This window comes from Cherax quadricarinatus, chromosome 97, assembly GCF_038502225.1.
Source record: "Cherax quadricarinatus isolate ZL_2023a chromosome 97, ASM3850222v1, whole genome shotgun sequence".
NCBI classification, from domain to species: Eukaryota; Metazoa; Arthropoda; class Malacostraca; order Decapoda; family Parastacidae; genus Cherax; species Cherax quadricarinatus.
This window is the reverse complement of record NC_091388.1, coordinates 8,220,853-8,246,321: the sequence shown is the minus strand read 5'-3', so window position 1 is coordinate 8,246,321 and position 25,469 is coordinate 8,220,853. Positions and strand designations below refer to the sequence as shown.

General features: G+C 45.8%; 1 protein-coding gene across 1 annotated transcript in view; it reads right to left on the bottom strand.

Moving 5' to 3' along the window:
• The window catches only part of Slip1 (SLo interacting protein 1), a 480,758-nt gene that overhangs the window by 220,827 nt on the left and 234,462 nt on the right, over positions 1–25,469 (bottom strand). The gene's annotated exons all lie outside the window — the stretch shown is intronic.

The following is a 25,469-nucleotide window of genomic DNA, read 5'->3' as shown; positions in this document are numbered from 1 at the left end:
AGTTGCCTTGTGGGAACACCAACAGTGTGCTGCTACACTATTCTAAACGATAGTTGCCTTGTGGGAACACCAACATTGTGCTGCTACACTATTCTAAACGATAGTTGCCTTGTGGGAACACCAACAGTGTGCTGCAACTCTACCGTTTGTGATACGCTGTAGGTACAAAAACTGTGTATATTTCACTGCCACAATCCATCACAAAAGATGGGTAACTTACACAAGGTAATGTAATGTGTCAGCCTATGCTGGAAGACTCCAGTGGTGTGACGAGGCTATCAAACCTTCCACTGTGTACAGTAGCTACGACGGCTTCAAAGATTTCCTTCCAGGAGAACCGAACTTATTATTACTTGTGAAATACAGCTAGCCGAGCTTCGAGAAATGAGAGACAGGGAAGGCAAGGGTGTAGAAGCATTGAGAGGTTGTCTGAGACTCTGAAGCTTTGATTACCTTCAGCCACCTCGTTACCAAGCGTTTCGCGGCCGCTTGTTTTAAAAATGTTTATTCGTGGTTAAATAAACGCCCTAATAGATTTATACAGCCTAACCAAACCTATTTCAAATTAATGTAACTTAAATCCAATCTAACCTAATGTACCTTTCTCTAACTACATTCATGTTTGTCTGCTTATCAATCTCATCGTCTAGCTGTATATCTGCTGTCCAGCTGCACATCTGCTGTCTGTGTCCGTTGTAGTGACAGAGGAGGGTAGAGGGAGAGAGAGAGGTATTAGACAGGGGTTCCCTACACACCTGAGATTCCAGGAAGGAATGGAAGAGGGAAGGTTACATTCCAAGGGAATCAATTAGGAATGCAAGGAGGTAATTTAGGTGTATCTCCCGGAATTTCTGGAATATTCCCGTGTATGATGATGCCTGTGAAGGAGGGAGGAGAGGTAGGGAGATGAGAGACAGTAATAACAGGGTAAGTAGAGTAAGGACAAAAGGAAGGAGAGAAAACTCGTTCATGTAAGCATTTCTGTCGTCCTACCCTCTCCTTACGTTCTCTTTCCATACTCTCTATTTTTACTCCCTTTCTCCCTCCCCTCTTTCCCTCTCCTTTCTCCCTTCCCTCTCTCCCTCCCCCTCCCTCTCACTAAAAGCAGCGACGTCGACCAAGCCTAAAAGGATTCCCGTCAACCCGTTCACAAAAGGGAATGTACTCACCCCTTTAAAAAGAACACTCTAGCCGTTCATACCTTCCTGACTACAGTTAACAGAACGCCCTCTCTACCCGTTACGTCCTCTAGTACCCTTGCTTTCTATAACCTGACACTTTCTATCACTCACTGGAACTAACTATAACTGTCAGACACTACATATATACCCCAGGCACTATAACCTTCAGGCACTATATAAATATAACCCTCAAGCATTATCTATAACCCTCAAGCATTATCTATACTCCTCAGGCACTATTTATAACCCTCAAGCACTATCTATAATCCTCAGGCACTATTTATAACCCTCAAGCACTATCTATAATCCTCAGGCACTATTTATAACCCTCAAGCACTATCTATAATCCTCAGGCACTATTTATAACCCTCAAGCACTATCTATAATCCTCAGGCACTATTTATAACCCTCAGGCACTATTTATAACCCTCAGGCACTATTTATAACCCTCAAGCACTATCTATAATCCTCAGGCACTATTTATAACCCTCAAGCACTATCTATAATCCTCAGGCACTATTTATAACCCTCAAGCACTATCTATAATCCTCAGGCACTATTTATAACCCTCAAGCACTATAATCCTCAGGCACTATTTATAACCCTCAGGCACTATTTATAACCCTCAAGCACTATAATCCTCAGGCACTATTTATAACCCTCAGGCACTATTTATAACCCTCAGGCACTATTTGCAACCCACTGGCACTCTTTATAGTCCTCTAGCATTGTAAATCTCTGAAAGGACTCCATGGATCAACATTCAATGGTCTTACAGACATGAGAGTTGCTACAAAGTGTTTCCATAGACTTATCTCCCTCTACAACTTATAAGATTAACACAAATGCTTCAGATTTCGGAAGGTAAATAATGAGCATCGTCACTCACGCAGCGCCTGATCACGATTCGTACGATGTGTTATCTTATCGAAATGTCTCACGATGTAAAGATAATAGAAAGTGACGTCTCACACTTGACGTGGTAACGACAACAATAGCTAAAAAAATGTCTAAATAAAAGTCAGGGATGACAGGAGGGTAGCAGTAGCTACTGGGATGGTAAACATTAGACAGGACGACAGCAGTAGCTACTGGGATGGTAAACATTAGACAGGACGACAGCAGTAGCTACTGGGATGGTAAACATTAGACAGGACGACAGCAGTAGCTACTGGGATGGTAAACATTAGACAGGACGACAGCAGTAGCTACTGGGATGGTAAACATTAGACAGGACGACAGCAGTAGCTACTGGGATGGTAAACATTAGACAGGACGACAGCAGTAGTTACTGGGATGGTAAACATTAGACAGGACGACAGCAGTAGCTACTGGGATGGTAAACATTAGACAGGACGACAGCAGTAGCTACTGGGATAGTAAACATTAGACAGGACGACAGCAGTAGCTACTGGGATGGTAAACATTAGACAGGACGACAGCAGTAGCTACTGGGATGGTAAACATTAGACAGGACGACAGCAGTAGCTACTGGGATGGTAAACATTAGACAGGACGACAGCAGTAGCTACTGGGATGGTAAACATTAGACAGGACGACAGCAGTAGCTACTGGGATAGTAAACATTAGACAGGACGACAGCAGTAGCTACTGGGATGGTAAACATTAGACAGGACGACAGCAGTAGCTACTGGGATAGTAAACATTAGACAGGACGACAGCAGTAGCTACTGGGATGGTAAACATTAGACAGGACGACAGCAGTAGCTACTGGGATAGTAAACATTAGACAGGACGACAGCAGTAGCTACTAGGATGGTAAACATTAGGCAGGACGACACCAGTAGCTACTGGGATAGTAAAAATTAGGCAGGACGACACCAGTAGCTACTGGGATGGTAAACATTAGACAGGACGACAGCAGTAGCTACTGGGATAGTAAACATTAGACAGGACGACAGCAGTAGCTACTGGGATAGTAAACATTAGATAGGAGGACAACAGTAGCTACTGGGATGGTAAACATTAGACAGGAGGACAACAGGCCATCCACTAGCTTACCCCTCCACAACCCTTTTAAAAATAACAGCTATGAATATGGCCATTATATGATTCAGGAAAGTACTGGTATTGAAATATAAATATAGTGATGGGTGAGTGGAAGAATCTGCCTAGTAGGGCTAGTGAAGCTAAAACCTTGGGTAGCTTCAAAAATAGCTTAGATAAATGTTGGGACTTGCACATGAGTAACAGGGTTATCAAAGCTTACTGGTTGGGTAACACTGAAAATGGGGTTGGGCGAATATTTTTGTTAGTGGGTTTGAGAAGAACTTGCCTATAGGCCAGTAGGCCTGCTGCAGTGTTCCTCCTTATGTTATATTAAGAGGGTGTCAGCGCCCCCGCGGACTGGTACCATAACTAAGAAAAAAAATACTTTTTTTGTGTGATATATAAAACAAAAAGCAGTACTAAGTAACAAAAGCAGCAAAGTAACAAAAGCAGCAAAGTAACAAAATCAACAAAGTAACAAAAGCAACAAAGTAACAAAAGCAACAAAGTAACAAAAGCAACAAAGTAACAAAAACAACAAAGTAACAAAAGCAACAAAGTAACAAAAGCAACAAAGTAACAAAAGCAACAAAGTAACAAAAGCAGCAAAGTAACAAAAGCAACAAAGTAACAAAAGCAACAAAGTAACAAAAGCAGCAAAGTAACAAAAGCAACAAAGTAACAAAAGCAGCAAAGTAACAAAAGCAACAAAGTAACAAAAGCAACAAAGTAACAAAAGCAGCAAAGTAACAAAAGCAACAAAGTAACAAAAGCAACAAAGTAACAAAAGCAGCAAAGTAACAAAAGCAACAAAGTAACAAAGTAACAAAGTAACAAAGCAACAAAGTAACAAAGTAACAAAGTAACAAAGTAACAAAGTAACAAAGTAACAAAGTAACAAAGTAACAAAGTAACAAAGCAACAAAGTAACAAAGTAACAAAGTAACAAAGCAACAAAGTAACAAAGCAGCAAAGTAACAAAAGCAACAAAGTAACAAAAGCAACAAAGTAACAAAAGCAGCAAAGTAACAAAAGCAACAAAGTAACAAAAGCAACAAAGTAACAAAAGCAGCAAAGTAACAAAAGCAACAAAGTAACAAAAGCAACAAAGTAACAAAAGCAGCAAAGTAACAAAAGCAACAAAGTAACAAAAACAGCAAAGTAACAAAAGCAACAAAGTAACAAAAGCAACAAAGTAACAAAAGCAGCAAAGTAACAAAAGCAACAAAGTAACAAAAGCAGCAAAGTAACAAAAGCAGCAAAGTAACAAAATCAACAAAGTAACAAAAGCAGCAAAGTAACAAAAACAGTATTATCAACACTCCCATTAAAATCTTTTGTCAGATCATGAGAGACTTAAACAATGTGAGTTTAGGAGGGATGAACCAGGTGTAGTGTGAACCAGGTGTAGTGTGAACCAGGTGTAGTGTGAACCAGGTGTAGTGTGAACCAGGTGTAGTGTGAACCAGGTGTAGTGTGAACCAGGTGTAGTGTGAACCAGGTGTAGTGTGAACCAGGTGTAGTGTGAACCAGGTGTAGAGTGAACCAGGTGTAGTGTGAACCAGGTGTAGTGTGAACCAGGTGTAGTGTGAACCAGGTGTAGTGTGAACCAGGTGTAGTGTGAACCAGGTGTAGAGTGAACCAGGTGTAGTGTGAACCAGGTGTAGTGTGAACCAGGTGTAGTGTGAACCAGGTGTAGTGTGAACCAGGTGTAGTGTGAACCAGGTGTAGAGTGAACGAGGTGTAGTGTGAACCAGGTGTAGAGTGAACCAGGTGTAGAGTGAACCAGGTGTAGAGTGAACCAGGTGTAGAGTGAACCAGGTGTAGTGTGAACCAGGTGTAGTGTGAACCAGGTGTAGTGTGAACCAGGTGTAGAGTGAACCAGGTGTAGTGTGAACCAGGTGTAGTGTGAACCAGGTGTAGAGTGAACCAGGTGTAGAGTGAACCAGGTGTAGTGTGAACCAGGTGTAGAGTGAACCAGGTGTAGTGTGAACCAGGTGTAGTGTGAACCAGGTGTAGAGTGAACCAGGTGTAGAGTGAACCAGGTGTAGTGTGAACCAGGTGTAGTGTGAACCAGGTGTAGAGTGAACCAGGTGTAGTGTGAACCAGGTGTAGTGTGAACCAGGTGTAGTGTGAACCAGGTGTAGAGTGAACCAGGTGTAGTGTGAACCAGGTGTAGTGTGAACCAGGTGTAGTGTGAACCAGGTGTAGTGTGAACCAGGTGTAGTGTGAACCAGGTGTAGTGTGAACCAGGTGTAGAGTGAACCAGGTGTAGAGTGAACCAGGTGTAGTGTGAACCAGGTGTAGTGTGAACCAGGTGTAGAGTGAACCAGGTGTAGAGTGAACCAGGTGTAGTGTGAACCAGGTGTAGTGTGAACCAGGTGTAGAGTGAACCAGGTGTAGAGTGAACCAGGTGTAGTGTGAACCAGGTGTAGTGTGAACCAGGTGTAGTGTGAACCAGGTGTAGTGTGAACCAGGTGTAGTGTGAACCAGGTGTAGTGTGAACCTGGTGTAGTGTGAACCAGGTGTAGTGTGAACCTGGTGTAGTGTGAACCAGGTGTAGTGTGAACCAGGTGTAGTGTGAACCAGGTGTAGTGTGAACCAGGTGTAGTGTGAACCAGGTGTAGTGTGAACCAGGTGTAGTGTGAACCTGGTGTAGTGTGAACCAGGTGTAGTGTGAACCAGGTGTAGTGTGAACCAGGTGTAGAGTGAACCAGGTGTAGAGTGAACCAGGTGTAGAGTGAACCAGGTGTAGTGTGAACCAGGTGTAGTGTGAACCAGGTGTAGTGTGAACCAGGTGTAGTGTGAACCAGGTGTAGTGTGAACCAGGTGTAGTGTGAACCAGGTGTAGTGTGAACCAGGTGTAGTGTGAACCTGGTGTAGAGTGAACCAGGTGTAGTGTGAACCAGGTGTAGTGTGAACCAGGTGTAGTGTGAACCAGGTGTAGTGTGAACCTGGTGTAGAGTGAACCAGGTGTAGTGTGAACCAGGTGTAGTGTGAACCAGGTGTAGTGTGAACCAGGTGTAGTGTGAACCAGGTGTAGTGTGAACCAGGTGTAGTGTGAACCAGGTGTAGTGTGAACCTGGTGTAGTGTGAACCAGGTGGAGTGTGAACCAGGTGTAGTGTGAACCAGGTGTAGTGTGAACCAGGTGTAGAGTGAACCAGGTGTAGAGTGAACCAGGTGTAGTGTGAACCAGGTGTAGAGTGAACCAGGTGTAGTGTGAACCAGGTGTAGTGTGAACCAGGTGTAGTGTGAACCAGGTGTAGTGTGAACCAGGTGTAGTGTGAACCAGGTGTAGTGTGAACCAGGTGTAGTGTGAACCAGGTGTAGTGTGAACCAGGTGTAGAGTGAACCAGGTGTAGTGTGAACCAGGTGTAGTGTGAACCAGGTGTAGTGTGAACCAGGTGTAGTGTGAACCAGGTGTAGTGTGAACCAGGTGTAGTGTGAACCTGGTGTAGTGTGAACCAGGTGGAGTGTGAACCAGGTGTAGTGTGAACCAGGTGTAGTGTGAACCAGGTGTAGAGTGAACCAGGTGTAGAGTGAACCAGGTGTAGAGTGAACCAGGTGTAGTGTGAACCAGGTGTAGAGTGAACCAGGTGTAGAGTGAACCAGGTGTAGTGTGAACCAGGTGTAGTGTGAACCAGGTGTAGTGTGAACCAGGTGTAGTGTGAACCAGGTGTAGTGTGAACCAGGTGTAGTGTGAACCAGGTGTAGAGTGAACCAGGTGTAGTGTGAACCAGGTGTAGTGTGAACCAGGTGTAGTGTGAACCAGGTGTAGTGTGAACCAGGTGTAGAGTGAACCAGGTGTAGTGTGAACCAGGTGTAGTGTGAACCAGGTGTAGTGTGAACCAGGTGTAGTGTGAACCAGGTGTAGTGTGAACCAGGTGTAGTGTGAACCAGGTGTAGTGTGAACCAGGTGTAGTGTGAACCAGGTGTAGTGTGAACCAGGTGTAGTGTGAACCAGGTGTAGTGTGAACCAGGTGTAGTGTGAACCAGGTGTAGTGTGAACCTGGTGTAGTGTGAACCAGGTGTAGTGTGAACCAGGTGTAGTGTGAACCAGGTGTAGAGTGAACCAGGTGTAGAGTGAACCAGGTGTAGAGTGAACCAGGTGTAGTGTGAACCAGGTGTAGTGTGAACCAGGTGTAGTGTGAACCAGGTGTAGTATGAACCAGGTGTAGTGTGAACCAGGTGTAGTGTGAACCAGGTGTAGTGTGAACCAGGTGTAGTGTGAACCTGGTGTAGAGTGAACCAGGTGTAGTGTGAACCAGGTGTAGTGTGAACCAGGTGTAGTGTGAACCAGGTGTAGTGTGAACCTGGTGTAGAGTGAACCAGGTGTAGTGTGAACCAGGTGTAGTGTGAACCAGGTGTAGTGTGAACCAGGTGTAGTGTGAACCAGGTGTAGTGTGAACCAGGTGTAGTGTGAACCAGGTGTAGTGTGAACCAGGTGTAGTGTGAACCTGGTGTAGTGTGAACCAGGTGTAGTGTGAACCAGGTGTAGTGTGAACCAGGTGTAGTGTGAACCAGGTGTAGAGTGAACCAGGTGTAGAGTGAACCAGGTGTAGTGTGAACCAGGTGTAGAGTGAACCAGGTGTAGTGTGAACCAGGTGTAGTGTGAACCAGGTGTAGTGTGAACCAGGTGTAGTGTGAACCAGGTGTAGTGTGAACCAGGTGTAGTGTGAACCAGGTGTAGTGTGAACCAGGTGTAGTGTGAACCAGGTGTAGAGTGAACCAGGTGTAGTGTGAACCAGGTGTAGTGTGAACCAGGTGTAGTGTGAACCAGGTGTAGTGTGAACCAGGTGTAGTGTGAACCAGGTGTAGTGTGAACCTGGTGTAGTGTGAACCAGGTGGAGTGTGAACCAGGTGTAGTGTGAACCAGGTGTAGTGTGAACCAGGTGTAGAGTGAACCAGGTGTAGAGTGAACCAGGTGTAGAGTGAACCAGGTGTAGTGTGAACCAGGTGTAGAGTGAACCAGGTGTAGAGTGAACCAGGTGTAGTGTGAACCAGGTGTAGTGTGAACCAGGTGTAGTGTGAACCAGGTGTAGTGTGAACCAGGTGTAGTGTGAACCAGGTGTAGAGTGAACCAGGTGTAGTGTGAACCAGGTGTAGTGTGAACCAGGTGTAGTGTGAACCAGGTGTAGTGTGAACCAGGTGTAGAGTGAACCAGGTGTAGTGTGAACCAGGTGTAGTGTGAACCAGGTGTAGTGTGAACCAGGTGTAGTGAACCAGGTGTAGTGTGAACCAGGTGTAGTGTGAACCAGGTGTAGTGTGAACCAGGTGTAGTGTGAACCAGGTGTAGTGTGAACCTGGTGTAGTGTGAACCAGGTGGAGTGTGAACCAGGTGTAGTGTGAACCAGGTGTAGTGTGAACCAGGTGTAGAGTGAACCAGGTGTAGTGTGAACCAGGTGTAGTGTGAACCAGGTGGAGTGTGAACCAGGTGTAGTGTGAACCAGGTGGAGTGTGAACCATGTGGAGTGTGAAACGGGTGTAATGTGAACCAGGCGCAAAGTGAACCAGGTGTAGAGTGGTGTGAACCAGCAGCAGAGGGTGAATAACCAGGTGTAGAGAGGGTGAATAACCAGGTGTAGAGAGGGTGAAGAACCATATGTTGAGAGGGTGAAGAACCAGGTTTAGAGAGTGAACAACCAGGTGTAGAGAGAATGAATAACCAGGTGTAGAGAAGGTGAATAACCAGGTGTAGAGAGAGTGAAGAACCAGGTGTAGAGAGGGTGAAGAACCATATGTAGAGAGGGTGAAGAACCAGGTTTAGAGAGTGAATAACCAGGTGTAGAGTGAATAACCAGGTGTAGAGAGGGTGAATAACCAGGTGTAGAGAGGGTGAAGAACCAGGTGTAGAGAGGGTGAAGAACCATATGTAGAGAGGGTGAAGAACCAGGTTTAGAGAGTGAATAACCAGGTGTAGAGTGAATAACCAGGTGTAGAGAGGGTGAATAACCAGGTGTAGAGAGGGTGAATAACCAGGTGTAGAGAGGGTGAAGAACCATGTGTAGAGAGGGTGAATAACCAGGTGTAGAGAGGGTGAAGAACCATGTGTAGAGAGGGTGAAGAACCAGGTGCAGAGAGAGTGAAGAACCAGGTATACAGAGTAAAGAACCAGGTGTAGAAAGAGTGAAGAATCAGGTGTAGAAAGAGGGAAGAATCAGGTGTACAGAGAGAGAAGAACCAGGTGTAGAAAGAGTGAAGAACCAGGTGTAGAAAGAGTGAAGAACCAGGTGTAGAACGAGTTAAGAACCAAGTGTAGAGGGGGTGAAGAACCAGGTGTAGAGTGGGGGACAGGTGTAGAATGCAGCCCTTATGTGGATGTGAGGGGTCAGGTTCAGCCGAGTGGTTAGCCTCCCTCCCTACTTACCCCCCCCCCTTCTCTCTCTCTCTCTCTCTCTCTCTCTCTCTCTCTCTAATGTTCTTCCTTGAAGTCTTTTTATCCACTTCTCCGAGGCTATGGGTCCCACAGGTGGACCCCATCACTTTTATATATATATATATATATATATATATATATATATATATATATATATATATATATATATATATATATATATATATATATATATATATATATATATATACAGACAAACACGCACACTGTGTTTCTTCAGTCACAGAGTAGTCAGGCAGTGGAATAGCCTAGACAGTGACGTAGTGGAGGCAGGACCCATACACAGTTTTAAGACGAGGTTTGATAAAGCTCATGGAGCAGGGAGAGGGAGGACCTAGTAGCAATCAGTGAAGAGGCGGGGCCAGGAGCTATGACTCGACCCCTGCAACCACAAATAGGTGAGTTCAAATAGATGAGTACACTTCTATCTTCGACCTTTTTCCGTGGCTTGCTAGTCTCTTCTCTCCGTCTCTTCACTCTTCACTTTCTCCTCTTTGCTGTTCTTAGTTTGTAGTTCGTGTCTCTGTGAAATGAGTTTACTCAGTCGCTTTCTCTTCCTTTTTCACTCTTTCTCTTTTGTCATACATATATATATATATATATATATATATATATATATATATATATATATATATATATATATATATATATATATATATATATATATATAATGTGTGTGTGAGAGAGAGAGAAGGCCTTATACTACCCATGAACCAACATAACCCATGGACCCACCCATTTTGGTGCCCCAGACGTATACATCAAGGTGCCCGAGGCTTGATCCCACCTTAGATCACGACGGGTAGCACTCGTACGGAGAGTGGGTATATGTGGAGGCAGTCTCTGGGTATCAAGATGAACCCTCTCACTCGAAGATACCCAAGGGACACACAGTGCTGATGTCACCTCCTTGAGTGTGACTTCAGCCTCCAGCAAGCCAGTACAGCTTTCTTCCTTAGAGAACCTGTATTACTCTATTACTGGGTGACTGGCTGACTGTTTAGATGGCTGGATATAGGCTTGCCAGGTGGCTGTCTATATGATTGAATGATAGGCTTGCCAGGTGGCTGTCTATATGATTGAATGATAGGCTTGCCAGGTGGCTGTCTATATGGCTGAATGATAGGCTTGCTAGGTGGTTGTCTAGATGGCTGGATGATAGGCTTGCCAGGTGGTTGTCTAGATGGCTGGATGATAGGCTTGCCAAGTGGCTGATAGGCTTGCTAGGTGGCTGATAGGCTTGCTAGGTGGCTGATAGGCTTGCCAAGTATCTGATAGGCTACTTGACTGACTTGCTACCTACAATTTTACAGTGTACGTATGCCTCACATAGCCTTCACGTTCTCTTGTTGACAATCATAAAACCCACTCACAGGCCTACATGGCACCGCCCATGACTGCAAGTACACACACGCATACACCACCATACACACAGTATACATACAAAATATGCACACAGAAGAATAAACACACACACACACACACACACACAGTATACTAGAAGCCCTTCAACTATATCAAACCCATTTAAATTCTCATAACTGATTACCTTCAGAGTGTAAATTAATTTCAATAATTGATAATGAAGAATTAGTTGATTCAGAGAATTAGTGGGATGACTGGAGAAACTTGTTAATGATGTAATTAACTAGTTATAAGAAAGTTGTGCTGACTTTCTCCCTTTCTAGCCTAGGTTAATTCACCGTATTTTGCAGTTGAGAGAACTGAAAAAATGGAGAACGTCCAGTCTCAAAATTTGATCTAGAAACAGTTAGGTATCTTTATTGATGAGGCGTTTCGTCTACACAGTAAACTTCTTAAGTCATATATAGAGGGAGCAGTAGTAGTGAAATGAAAATTATGTAATCACTCTATTAACCTTGGAGAAAATGTATTTGGGGTGGTCAGTCCCTCAGCCTGGAGAAGAGTTCAGCTCCATGGTCTGGAACAAGGTGGTCAGTACCTCAGCCTGGAGAAGAGTTCAGTTCCATGGTCTGGAACAAGGTAGTCAGTCCCTCAGCCTGGAGAAGAGTTCAGCTCCATGGTCTGGAACAAGGTGGTCAGTACCTCAGCCTGGAGAAGAGTTCAGCTCCATGGTCTGGAACAAGGTGGTCAGTCCCTCAGCCTGGAGAAGAGTTCAGCTCCATGGTCTGGAACAAGGTGGTCAGTCCCTCAGCCTGGAGAAGAGTTCAGCTCCATGGTCTGGAACAAGGTGGTCAGTCCCTCAGCCTGGAGAAGAGTTCAGCTCCATGGTCTGGAACAAGGTGGTCAGTCCCTCAGCCTGGAGAAGAGTTCAGTTCCATCGTCTGGAACAAAGCGGTCAGTCCCTCAGCTTAGAGAAGAGTTCAGTTCCATGGTCTGGAACAAGGTGGTCAGTCCCTCAGCCTAGAGAAGAGTTCAGTTCCATGGTCTGGAACGATATGAAGTTGAAGCATTAGAACGGGGTCTTAAATACTGTCGAAGGTGAGCTGGAAGATCTCGAAGACGCTGATGGTGTTGAACAGTGCGTGTGGTGCTGGTGCTGATGTTGAATAGTGGTAGACAGATATTAGGTTTGTCAAGAAACAGGACAAGTGTTTCCTGAGGCGGGTCTTGGCCATACGATGACCCGCAGCTGGAACTTTTGGTCATATGGCCGAGGCCTTCCACTAGCTTCCCCTCCACTCCTTGCTTACAAGTTGAAGAGTGTATGGAGCTGGAGTTGAAGAGTGGAACTGCTCAAACCCAGAACAGGGAAGGCAGTCTCAGTGGGCAGGGGAAGGCAGTCTCAGTGGGCAGGGAAGGCAGTCTCAATGGGCAGGGGAAGGCAGTCTCAGTGGACAGGGAGGGCAGTCTCAGTGGGCAGGGGAGGGCAGTCTCAGTGGGCAGGGGAAGGCAATCTCAGTGGGCAGGGGAAGGCAGTCTCAATGGGCAGGGGAAGGCAGTCTCAATGGGCAGGGGAAGGCAGTCTCAGTGGGCAGGGAAAGGCAGTCTCAATTGGCAGGGGAGGGCAGTCTCAGCAGGCAGAGGAAGGTAGTCTCAGTGGGCAGGGGAAGGCAGTCTCAGTGGGCAGGGGAAGGCAGTCTCAGTGGGCAGGGGAAGGCAGTCTCAGTGGGCAGGGGAAGGCAGTCTCAGTGGGCAGGGAAGGCAGTCTCAGTGGGCAGGGAAGGCAGTCTCAGTGGGCAGGGGAAGGCAGTCTCAGTGGGCAGGGAGGGCAGTCTCAGTGGGCAGGGGAATGTAGTCTCAGTGGGCAGGGGAAGGCAGTCTCAGTGGGCAGGGAAGGCAGTCTCAGTGGGCAGGGGAAGGCAGTCTCAGTGGGCAGGGGAAGGCAGTCTCAGTGGGCAGGGGAAGGCAGTCTCAGTGGGTAGGGAAGGCAGTCTCAATGGGCAGGGGAAGGCAGTCTCAGTGGGCAGGGAGGGCAGTCTCAGTGGGCAGGGGAATGTAGTCTCAGTGGGCAGGGGAAGGCAGTCTCAGTGGGCAGGGGAAGACAGTCTCAGTGGGCAGGGGATGGCAGTCTAAGTGGGCAGGGGAAGGCAGTCTCAGTGGGCAGGGAAGGCAGTCTCAGTGGGCAGGGGAAGGCAGTCTCAGTGGGCAGGGGAAGGCAGTCTCAGCGGGCAGGGGATGGCAGTCTCAGTGGGCAGGGGAAGGCAGTCTCAGTGGGCAGGGGAAGGCAGTCTCAGTGGGCAGGGAAGGCAGTCTCAGTGGGCAGGGGAAGGCAGTCTCAGTGGGCAGGGGAAGGCAGTCTCAGTGGGCAGAGGAAGGCAGTCTCAGTGGGCAGGGGAAGGCAGTCTCAGTGGGCAGGGGAAGGCAGTCTCAGTGGGCAGGGGAAGGCAGTCTCAGTGGGCAGGGGAAGGCAGTCTCAGTGGGCAGGGGAAGGCAGTCTCAGTGGGCAGGGGAAGGCAGTCTCAATGGGCAGGGGAAGGTAGTCTCAGTGGGCAGGGGAAGGCAGTCTCAGTGGGCAGGGGAAGGCAGTCTCAGCGGGCAGGGGATGGCAGTCTCAGTGGGCAGGGGAAGGCAGTCTCAGTGGGCAGGGAAGGCAGTCTCAGTGGGCAGGGGAAGGCAGTCTCAGTGGGCAGGGGAAGGCAGTCTCAGTGGGCAGAGGAAGGCAGTCTCAGTGGCAGGGGAAGGTAGTCTCATGGGCAGGGGAAGGTAGTCTCAGTGGGCAGGGGAAGGCAGTCTCAGTGGGCAGGGGAAGGCAGTCTCAGTGGGCAGGGGAAGGCAGTCTCAGTGGGCAGGGGAAGGCAGTCTCAGTGGGCAGGGGAAGGCAGTCTCAGTGGGCAGGGGAAGGCAGTCTCAGTGGGCAGGGGAAGGCAGTCTCAGTGGGCAGGGGAAGGCAGTCTCAGTGGGCAGGGGAAGGCAGTCTCAGTGGGCAGGGGAAGGCAGTCTCAGTGGGCAGGGGAAGGCAGTCTCAGTGGGCAGGGGAAGGCAGTCTCAGTGGGCAGGGGAAGGCAGTCTCAGTGGGCAGGGGAAGGCAGTCTCAGTGGGCAGGGGAAGGCAGTCTCAGTGGGCAGGGGAAGGCAGTCTCAGTGGGCAGGGGAAGGCAGTCTCAGTGGGCAGGGGAAGGCAGTCTCAGTGGGCAGGGGAAGGCAGTCTCAGTGGGCAGGGGAAGGCAGTCTCAGTGGGCAGGGGAAGGCAGTCTCAGTGGGCAGGGGAAGGCTCAGTGGGCAGGGGAAGGCAGTCTCAGTGGGCAGGGGAAGGCAGTCAGTGGGCAGGGGAAGGAGTCTCAGTGGGCAGGGGAAGGCAGTCTCAGTGGGCAGGGGGGAGTCTCAGGCAGTCTCAGTGGGCAGGGGAAGGTAGTCTCAGTGGGCAGGGGAAGGCAGTCTCAGTGGACAGGGGAAGGCAGTCTCAGTGGGCAGGGGAAGGCAGTCTCAGTGGGCAGGGGAAGGCAGTCTCTGTGGGAAGGGGAAGGCCGTCTCAGTCAGTCTCAGTGGGCAGGGGAAGGCAGTCTCAGTGGGCAGGGGAAGGGTCTCAGTAGGGGGAAGGCAGTCTCAGTGGGCAGGGGAAGGCAGTCTCAGTGGGCAGGGGAAGGCAGTCTCAGTGGGCAGGGGAAGGCAGTCTCAGTGGGCAGGGGAAGGCAGTCTCAGTGGGCAGGGGAAGGCAGTCTCAGTGGGCAGGGGAAGGCAGTCTCAGTGGGCAGGGGAAGGTAGTCTCAGTGGGCAGGGGAAGGCAGTCTCAGTGGACAGGGGAAGGCAGTCTCAGTGGGCAGGGGAAGGCAGTCTCAGTGGGCAGGGGAAGGCAGTCTCAGTGGGCAGGGGAAGGCAGTCTCAGTGGGCAGGGGAAGGCAGTTTCAGTGGGCAGGGGAAGGCAGTTTCAGTGGGCAGGGGAAGGCAGTTTCAGTGGGCAGGGGAAGGCAGTTTCAGTGGGCAGGGGAAGGCAGTCTCAGTGGGCAGGGAAGGCAGTTTCAGTGGGCAGGGGAAGGCAGTTTCAGTGGGCAGGGGAAGGCAGTCTCAGTGGGCAGGGGAAGGCAGTTTCAGTGGGCAGGGGAAGGCAGTCTCAGTGGGCAGGGGAAGGCAGTCTCAGTGGGCAGGGGAAGGCAATCTCAATGGGCAGGGGAAGGCAGTTTGGGCAGGGGAAGGCAGTGGGCAGGGGAAGGCAGTCTCAGTGGGCAGGGGAAGGCAGTTTCAGTGGGCAGGGGAAGGCAGTCTCAGTGGGCAGGGGAAGGCAGTTTCAGTGGGCAGGGGAAGGCAGTCTCAGTGGGCAGGGGAAGGCAGTTTCAGTGGGCAGGGGAAGGCACAACGCAGAATGAAACTTGAAACAAAATATTCCTCCTGGAGTTTCCACAGAAGTTGTTAATTAGTCTGCTGGTAGAGGCTGTCCTGCTTCCCTCATTTATCATCCTTTCCTTCCATTTCCCTCTATTCCATCTTGAATTCAATCAATTTATTCTCCCTACTCTGTTCTCTCCCCTTGTTTACCTTCCCTCTGGCCTGGTCCACTCCTGGTCCTGATTATTTATGCTTTGTAGAGCCCTGGATTACTTTTCTCATTAGGTTATTAGTGACACACACACACACACACACACACACACACACACACACACACACACACACACACACACACACACACACACACACACACACACACATGATGGAAGGAATAGACTCTGAAGTGTCCCTATTCGCAGATGATGTGAAGTTGATGAGAAGAATTAAATCGGATGAGGATGAGGCAGGACTGCAAAGAGACCTGGACAGGCTGGACATGTGGTCCAGAAACTGGCTTCTCGAATTCAACCCTGCCAAATGCAAAGTCATGAAGATTGGGGAGGGGCAAAGAAGACCGCAGACAGAGTATAGGCTAGGTGGACAAAGATTACAGACCTCACTCAGGGAGAAAGACCTTGGGGTGACCATAACACCGAGCACGTCACCGGAGGCTCACATCAACCAAATAACTGCTGCAGCATACGGGTGCCTGGCAAACCTGAGAATAGCGTTCCGATACCTTAATAAGGAATCGTTCAAAACACTGTACACTGTGTATGTTAGGCCCATACTGGAGTATGCAGCACAAGTCTGGAACCCACACCTGGTCAAGCACGTCAAGAAGTTAGAGAAAGTACAAAGGCTTGCAACAAGGCTAGTCCCAGAGCTCAGGGGAATGTCGTACGAGGAAAGGTTGAGGGAAATCGGACTGACGACACTGGAGGACAGAAGGGTCAGGGGAGACATGATAACGACATACAAGATACTGCGGAGAATAGACAAGGTGGACAGAGATAGGATGTTCCAGAGAGGGGACACAGAAACAAGGGGTCACAACTGGAAGCTGAAGACTCAGACGAGTCACAGGGACGTTAGGAAGTATTTCTTCAGTCATAGAGTCGTCAGGAAGTGGAATAGCCTAGCAAGTGAAGTAGTGGAGGCAGGAACCATACATAGTTTTAAGAAGAGGTATGACAAAGCTCAGGAAGCAGAGAGGGAGAGAACCTAGTAGCGATCAGTGAAGAGGCGGGGCCAGGAGCTGAGTCTCGATCCCTGCAACCACAATTAGATGAGTACAATTAGGTGAGTACACACACACACACACACACACACACACACACACACACACACACACACACACACACACACACACACACACACACGCACACACGCACACACACACACACACACACACACGCACACACACACACACACACACACACACACACACACACACACACACACACACACACACACACACACACACACACAGGAAAAAACTCCCCTTTCTTCATCATTTCCTCATCATGTTCCTCCTAGACATCGACTTTCCTCTCCTCCACCTCCTCCTTCCTTGTAAAGATCTCCTCCTCTTTTTGCAGACTTCTCCTCCTCCTCATTTCTTCTACAAACTTTTTTTTCCTCCGCCTCCTCTTCCTTCCTAAACACTTTCATCTTCCTTCTATCCTTAACGATTTACAATATCGAATTTTTATCTTTAACGCGTTGTGACTCCATAAAGCTGGAGGTGTCTTTGGTGCTGCCTCCCTCCCGAACTCCATCTCTGTGGAGGTACTGCTCCTTCCTCCATCACTACGTCAAGTTACTGCTCCGTCTTTACGCTAGCAGATCGCTAGCAGTAGTGAGTGATCTGGCAGAAGGCATAGTCATTTGTCAACCCCTCGGCTATGTTGGATCGTCTGACCACAAGGCTGTTTTTACGACACTTAAGATCCCAACAGAACGAGGTGAGGAGTCCACACGCACAACCTGGCTATGGGAAAGAGGTAATTGGCCAGCCCTTCGCTCTGAGCTCGCCACCACCAATTGGAATGCTCTTCTCCAAGGGGATGTTGACAACCAAGTGAAAGACTTCACTGGACACATCCTTAATCTACAACAAGAACACATTCCTCACCGGCAATATGTGACGAAGCCTACAGATCAGCCTTGGTTTGGCTATCAATATAGAGAGGCTGCTACTGCTAAGTACAAAGCATGACGAAGGTATAAGAGACATCCTACCACCTATAACAGGAACTTGCACAGGCAAGCCTGTAGACATATGGGTGACGTTCAAAAGTGGGCCATTGCTAAATGGGAGGTGGACACTAAAAGAAAGCTAGCATCAGGTAGGGTAGGCTCCAAAACCTGGTGGTCCCTGGTCAAGGACAGACAAGGTTATCTGCCTGATGAACTCATTCCACCTCTAAATCGACAGGATGGGACCACCTCTACTAGTAGTCAAGAGAAGACAGACCTCTTTGCTGAACACTTTGCTACCAAAATGCAAGTTCCTGATCCAGCAAGGGACCCTCCTTGGCTAGCTGCAAGAACTGTGTCAAAACTGTCAGGGGTGACAATAAGGCAGGAGGAGGTGCATTTCCTTCTTAAATCGCTTGACCAAGAAAAGGCTGTAGGCCCAGACAAATTGAGCCCAAAATTGCTGAGATGTGCAGACCAGCTAGCAGCACCTCTAACTCGCATCTTTCAGCACTGCCTAGCACAGTGTAAATGGCCCTCTCTATGGAAAGAGGCAAATGTAGTCCCTGTTCACAAAAAGAAGAGCAGAGCAAAAATCAGCAACTACAGACCAGTGTCACTCCTGTCAATCACCGGTAAGATCCTTGAGACAATAATCTCAAGACAAATGACAGAGTTTTTTGACTACCACTCACTACTTTGTGATCGTCAATATGGCTTCAGGAAAGGTTACTCTGCTGCTGATCTGTTGTTAAACCTCTCCACTAAGTGGCACCAGTCACTGAATGAATCCAAAGTCAGCTGTGTGGTAGCACTGGACACTGCTGGCGCTTTCGACCGGGTGTGGCACCAGGGCCTCTTAGCAAAACTTCAAGCACTGGGAATTGCAGGCTCTACGCTATGTCTCCTCAGTGATTACCTTCATGGTAGATCTCTAAGTGTAGTTCTCAATGGAATGGAATCAGCAAGACATCCTATTGGGGCAATTGTTCCACAAGGAAGCGTGCTGGGACCATTGTTATGGAATGTCTACTTCAACGACCTTCTTCATCTCATCCCAGAATCACATGCATATGCAGACGACTGCACACTGACATTCACTTATCCAAGAGAAGAAATGCCAGCTGCTCTAAGCTACATCAATCACCAGCTGAGAGCTATATCAGCTTGGGGAAATAGATGGCAAGTAACATTTGTACCTGAGAAAACGCAAATAATGATCGTCTCTAGGCACCATGATGGTAATGCTGGTGCAGTAGTAAGGATGAATGGGAGGGTGTTGGCACCTGGAGAAGAAGTTGATATCCTTGGGGTGAAATTTGACTCCAAACTAACCATGAAGAACCATGTTGTAAATCTTGCAAACAAGGCAGCCAGGAAGCTTACAGCACTTCGCCGTATCTCCCATCTACTTGACAGTAGGGGTTGCAAGATTCTGTACGAGGCACAAGTACGCTCGCACCTTGAGTATGCTCCACTTCCTTGGTTTGCCTGCCCCCCCTCTCATCTGCGACTGCTTGACAGAGTAGAGAACAGAGCAAGACGTCTCATCTCTCGCCTGGACCCATCCTGGATAGATCTGTCATTTCAGCAGAGCCTTCAACATAGGAGGGATGTGGGTGGCCTTACTGTTATGTACAAGGCCAATATTGTCAAAATACCACACTTGGATCCACTTCGAGGACAGCGTGAAACAAGCTTTTATGCCACAAGACGATCAGAAAGCAGCAACTTCACTCTGGCTGTACCCTTCTCCAGAACATCACTCCATCTGAGATCATATATACCCAGAATGACTCGAGTATGGAACACATTCGTACAGCATAATGATGTCAACGAGATAAAGTCAGTTGATCAAATGAAAATGCTGGCCCACACATAGCTCCAACTTCATCCTGTTCCCTACTTGTATGTCTCATAACAATAAAAATGCTTTCAAATGAGCTGATGTAGGTAACAGCTCTTAGCTTGTCAATAAAGTTATGGAAACCTAGCTTGAATCCTTAGGAACTTAATCTAACCTTGTCAAACCCATATATAATATATATATATATATATATATATATATATATATATATATATATATATATATATATATATATATATATATATATATATATATATATATCATCACTCTTAGAATAAAATAAAAAGAAATAAGAAAGGAAGGGCATATCACAACTGTTCACATTATTAAAATTCACTTCCAACAGAACACAAAAAACCTCAACTTTTCCAATCACAAGGAACAAACAAAGGTCGGCAGGCATCTGACAACAACAGACGCCAATATCCGAGAAAAATATCCGGCACACTACACTTGCTGCAATATTACCACACAGTAAACCTTGTATCTTGCAAAGTCTTACGAAGAGTCTCCAGACTTTACACAGTTTTAGTTGCAGCACATGTTTAAAACGTTCCATAAAACCTATTTCTTTCTACGACTCTATATTAAAAACGCAAAATACTGTAACTGGAACAATATACATATAATCTGCACACACAAGAAACTTCTGGCGACATTTCTGTCCTAATTGAACCATTAACTAGTCACATACTAACACACGAAGGTTAGTGTTTGATTAGTTAATGGTTTAATTCGGACCTGAACGTCGTTCTAACCTCCTATGTACGAGTTATATATGTATGGTTTTATACTATATCTGATCTACCTGTGATATACCTTCCAGGGATATCGAGAGTTTTGCTATACTTGCAGCCCGGCTCTCAGTCAGTATACCTGATCAGTATACCTGATGTATACTGTCTACAATACTCGCGTAAATTTCTTAAAACTCTTCTTGTGCAGAATAGGTAATTTTGGCTTAAATGGCAACGCTCTTCTTGCCGAATAAGGCAAGCAAAAATTTGTGCATGCAATAATTTCACAAAAAATCATTCAGAACCTAACGAAAAGAAATATATTTTATTGTGTTTGTTTATTATTAAAGTATTGTAAACTTATCTAAAATATATTTAGTTGGATTATGCTAAATGAAATTGCGCTTGTTATAATAAGGTCAGGTAAGTTTTCTAGGGTTCTTTTGGTACAAAATTATTAATTTTTACGTTAACATAAATGAAAAAAATATATCTTTTAACGTATTAGAGAAAATTTTAGAAAGGACTTAAATTTTAAATGAGTTCTTGCTAATTGACCAATTTTATATATTCAGCGCGACACACACATTATATATATATATATATATATATATATATATATATATATATATATATATATATATATATATATATATATATATATATATATATATATATATATATATGCAAAACAACCACTGTGAAAGAATAGAGAAGTTCCAAGCGCTTTCGTGACTACTCACATTATCAAGGAACAATGTATTGTTCCTGAAGTCACCTGTTTACTGTGATCTTATTGCACACACACACACACACACACACACATATATATATATATATATATATATATATATATATATATATATATATATATATATATATAAAATTATGGCAAGATGAGCGTTGCTATTTAAGCCAAGATGGCAAGTTCTGCCTATTCGGCACGACATATATATATATATATATATATGGCCTGCCTCATGGTAAGCGAGAACCACATGACACTTTAAACCACAGGACCACCCAACCCTACAATCCTTGGCTAGCGCAGTGTTGTTATTGATCAATACCACTCGTATTTATGCATTAATATATATTAATGCATCCACAGAACAAAGTGCTCCACAATGCTTCAAGTGTTCCACAACATTTCAAGTGCTCACTCGAGTGCTCTTGACGGTGCACTGCATCTTGTGTGTGTTCAACAAAGTAACTTGATACAGACTGTCAGAATTCTTAAATAAAAAGGTCAAGACTTCTCCAAGACTACCGGAAGGTTCTGAAGGTCAGTACCTGTGTATAATAGACTCTTCCAGACCACTGGAGGGTTCTAAAGAAAGATCAGTGCTGAGACACTACAGAGGCTTCCAGACCACTGGAGGGTTCTAAAGAAAGATCAGTGCTGAGACACTACAGAGGCTTCCAGACCACTGGAAGGTTTTGGATATAGATCAATGCTGAGACATTAGAGAAGCTTCCAGACCACTGGAACGTTCTGAGTAAAGATCAATTGTGGAACAAGACATGTTCTTCCAGACCACTGGAAGGCTCTGGAGAAAGATCAATGCTGAGACGCTACAGAGTCTTCCAGGCCACTGGAAAACCGTGGAGAAACATTTCAAGACTGCAATACGATACTCTCTCCCTGACTTATAAACTTCTGGAAAATGACTGATGCTGGAACATACACTGACTACTGGAAACCGAAGCCTTGAAAGAGATTATAACTGGTAACTAATACGCTTAAGCAGGGTTCTCGAAGCCTCTGGAAACCTCTGGAAGAGCTTCCCCAAATCGACCACAAACCTCGGAGAGGAAAAAGAGGAAACGACGGAGCAGGAATATGAAGGAAAATAAATAAAAGCTGAAAACAAATGGTGAGAGAGAGAGAGAGGAAGACAGCAATGAAATGTGGGAAAAAGAAAGGAAGAGCGAAGGTATTATGGGGATGGAAAGAAAGGAGATAAAGTATGAGGAAAAAAATGATGCAAAAGATGGGGAATGGAAGACTGGATGAGGAGAGGAAAGAAAGGGATAAGAATGGGTGGATAGGGAAGGGGAAATAATGGGAAGGGGAGGGTGTAGAGGCCCAACGGGCAGAATTTATATGACGGAGAAAGACCTGAAGAATGGTGATGAGAGAGAGAGAGAGAGAGAGAGAGAGAGAGAGAGAACTAGGTCTGTGTGCCCCGTGTCGCGAGGGAAATTACCAAGATGAAAGAGTCTCAGGCAGCCAAGAATGACTCAAGGACTATGAATGGAAGAAGAATGAATAATAACGAACAACGCCTGAAACACAGTACAAAGTTCATTACCTCAAGGTACAGTTCTGGAACCTTCACTGTTCTTATCCTAACAACAGACTATTATATTTCAATTTACTGGAGTTTATCTGGAGAGAGTTCCGGGGGTCAACGCCCCCGCGGCCCGGTCTGTGACCAGGCCTCCTTAGGTCAGTGTCCCAAGATGCGACCCACACCAGTCGACTAACACCCAAGTACCCATTTTACTGATGGGGAACATAGACAACAGGTGGAAAGAAACACGTCCAATGTTTCTACTCTGGCTGGGAATCGAACCCAGGCCCTCACCGTGTGAAGCCAGAGCGTTAACCACCAGGCCACCAGAGCCCCAAAGAAGGTAAATAACACACAGGCATTTCGAGTACAGACAAACAGATAAAAACACTTGTCACTGCTTCGTATCCTCCTTGAGGACGATAGCAAAATAAGCATGAAAGCTTGTTAGCAAGATATCAAGAAAGTTATGGTATCTTGTCAATCAAAATAAGATACTGGATATGTTCAACAATTAGCCTTAGTTTGCTTGCAGCAGATATGTCAGTTGTAGATATAAATCTAGATGTACTCCCGTTTACCTTTTTGAGGCTTAGTTCTTAGGCCTTTTTGTGTATCCAATTGCTCTTGCACTACCGTCCACAGGATGGATATGAGGTGCACAATAAACTAGCCACTGTCATTCACAGAATGGATAGACCATACCACGGGTGGGGATAGAAATGACTCACGAAATCGTAATGACACGATTGCAAACAAACCATACCCACCCGTGGTATGGTTTGTTTGCAATCGTGTCATTACGATTTCGTGAGTCATGTTGACAGAATGGATATGTCGTGCACAATAAACCAGTCGCTTCGGCGGCAAAATCTAAATCTAAATCTTCCGGTCTGTAACATAAAGTAACATAATGTTCAGTGGTGACAAATTCTAACTGTTCAGAGATGGAAAGAGTGAAGAGCTTAAAAAGAGCACTGAATACAAAATCCAGGAGCTCCATCTTAGAGCTAGAGAAACGTGTAGAATATTTAGGTGCAATTTTGAGATTTAGGTGTAATTCAGGTGTCATTTAGAGAGCTATCAAAATAAAATGGTGAATAAAGAACACTTTCACAACGAGAGAACACTCTGATTTAGAACACTGTTCACTGATGAACAAGGTTGGCGAGGTATCAGAGAAAAGCCATAATTTTTAAAGGGGTGGAGGAATAAGCCCGTGGAAGGCCTCGGTCAGATGACCAAAAGCTCCAACGGCGGGTCATCATATGACTAAGACCCGCGTTAGGAAACACATGTTGTGTTTCCTGACAAACCTTACCTAACCCAAACCTGGAAGAAGTACAGAGATCACTGACAGATGATGCTTTATTAACAACATTTCGTCCACCAGGGCAAAACGTTGATAGAGCTCCTGGCGAGTGAAACGTGGGGAACACAGCACAAGACTTCCCCACCGAGACTATTTGCTGAGAACTATCTACTTTTATCTAAATTAAGGACTATTGAGGACTATCGTGTGTTATATATACTAGACAGGGATAGAAAAGCAGAAAGCTCTCCCCCCACAAATTATATACACTGTAGTTCACATACCGAGTGTTCGTGGTTCGATCCCCGGCACGAGTGGAAACACTGGGCATGTTTCCATACACCTGCTGTCCCAGTTCACCTAGCAGTAACCTGATACCTGGGTGTTAGTCAACTGGTGTGGGTGGCATCCTGGGGGATGACAGTATACCTTAGACAGTATACCTTAGAGCTCTAAACCTGTAAAATATATCTGTGTATAAAATGTATGTATATAGTGTCCAATGGCAAGGCTGCATCTGCTCTTATCACGTCTTAACATGATACACTGGACTACGATCACTTCTTAACATGACACACTGGACTACGATCACTTCTTAACATGATACACTGAACTAGGATCACTTCTTAACATGATACACTGGACTACGATCACTTCTTAACATGATACACTGAACTACGATCACGTCTTAACATGATACACTGAACTACGAACACTTCTTAACATGATACACTGGACTACGATCACTTCTTAACATGATACACTGAACTACGATCACTTCTTAACATGATACACTGAACTACGATCACTTCTTAACATGATACACTGAACTACGATCACTTCTTAACATGATACACTGAACTACGATCACTTCTTAACATGATACACTGGACTACGATCACTTCTTAACATGATACACTGGACTACGATCACTTCTTAACATGATACACTGGACTACGATCACTTCTTAACATGATACACTGGACTACGATCACTTCTTAACATGATACACTGAACTACGATCACTTCTTAACATGATACACTGAACTACGATCACTTCTTAACATGATACACTGAACTACGATCACTGCTTAACATGATACACACTACGATCAATTCTTAACATGATACACTGAACTACGATCACTTCTTAACATGATACACTGAACTACGATCACTTCTTAACATGATACACTGAACTACGATCACTTCTTAACATGATACACTGAACTACGATCACTTCTTAACATGATACACTGAACTACGATCACTTCTTAACATGATACACTACGATCACTACGATACACTGAACTACTTCTTAACATGATACACTGAACTACGATCACTTCTTAACATGATACACTGAACTACGATCACTTCTTAACATGATACACTGAACTACGATCACTTCTTAACATGATACACTGAACTACGATCACTTCTTAACATGATACACTGAACTACGATCACTTCTTAACATGATACACTGAACTACGATCACGTCTTAACATGATACACTAAACTACGATCACTTCTTAACATGATACACTGAACTACGATCACGTCTTAACATGATACACTGAACTACGATCACTTCTTAACATGATACACTGAACTACGATCACTTAACATGATACACTGAACTACGATCACTTCTTAACATGATACACTGAACTACGATCACTTCTTAACATGATACACTGAACTACGATCACTTCTTAACATGATACACTGAACTACGATCACTTCTTAACATGATACACTGAACTACGATCACTTAACAT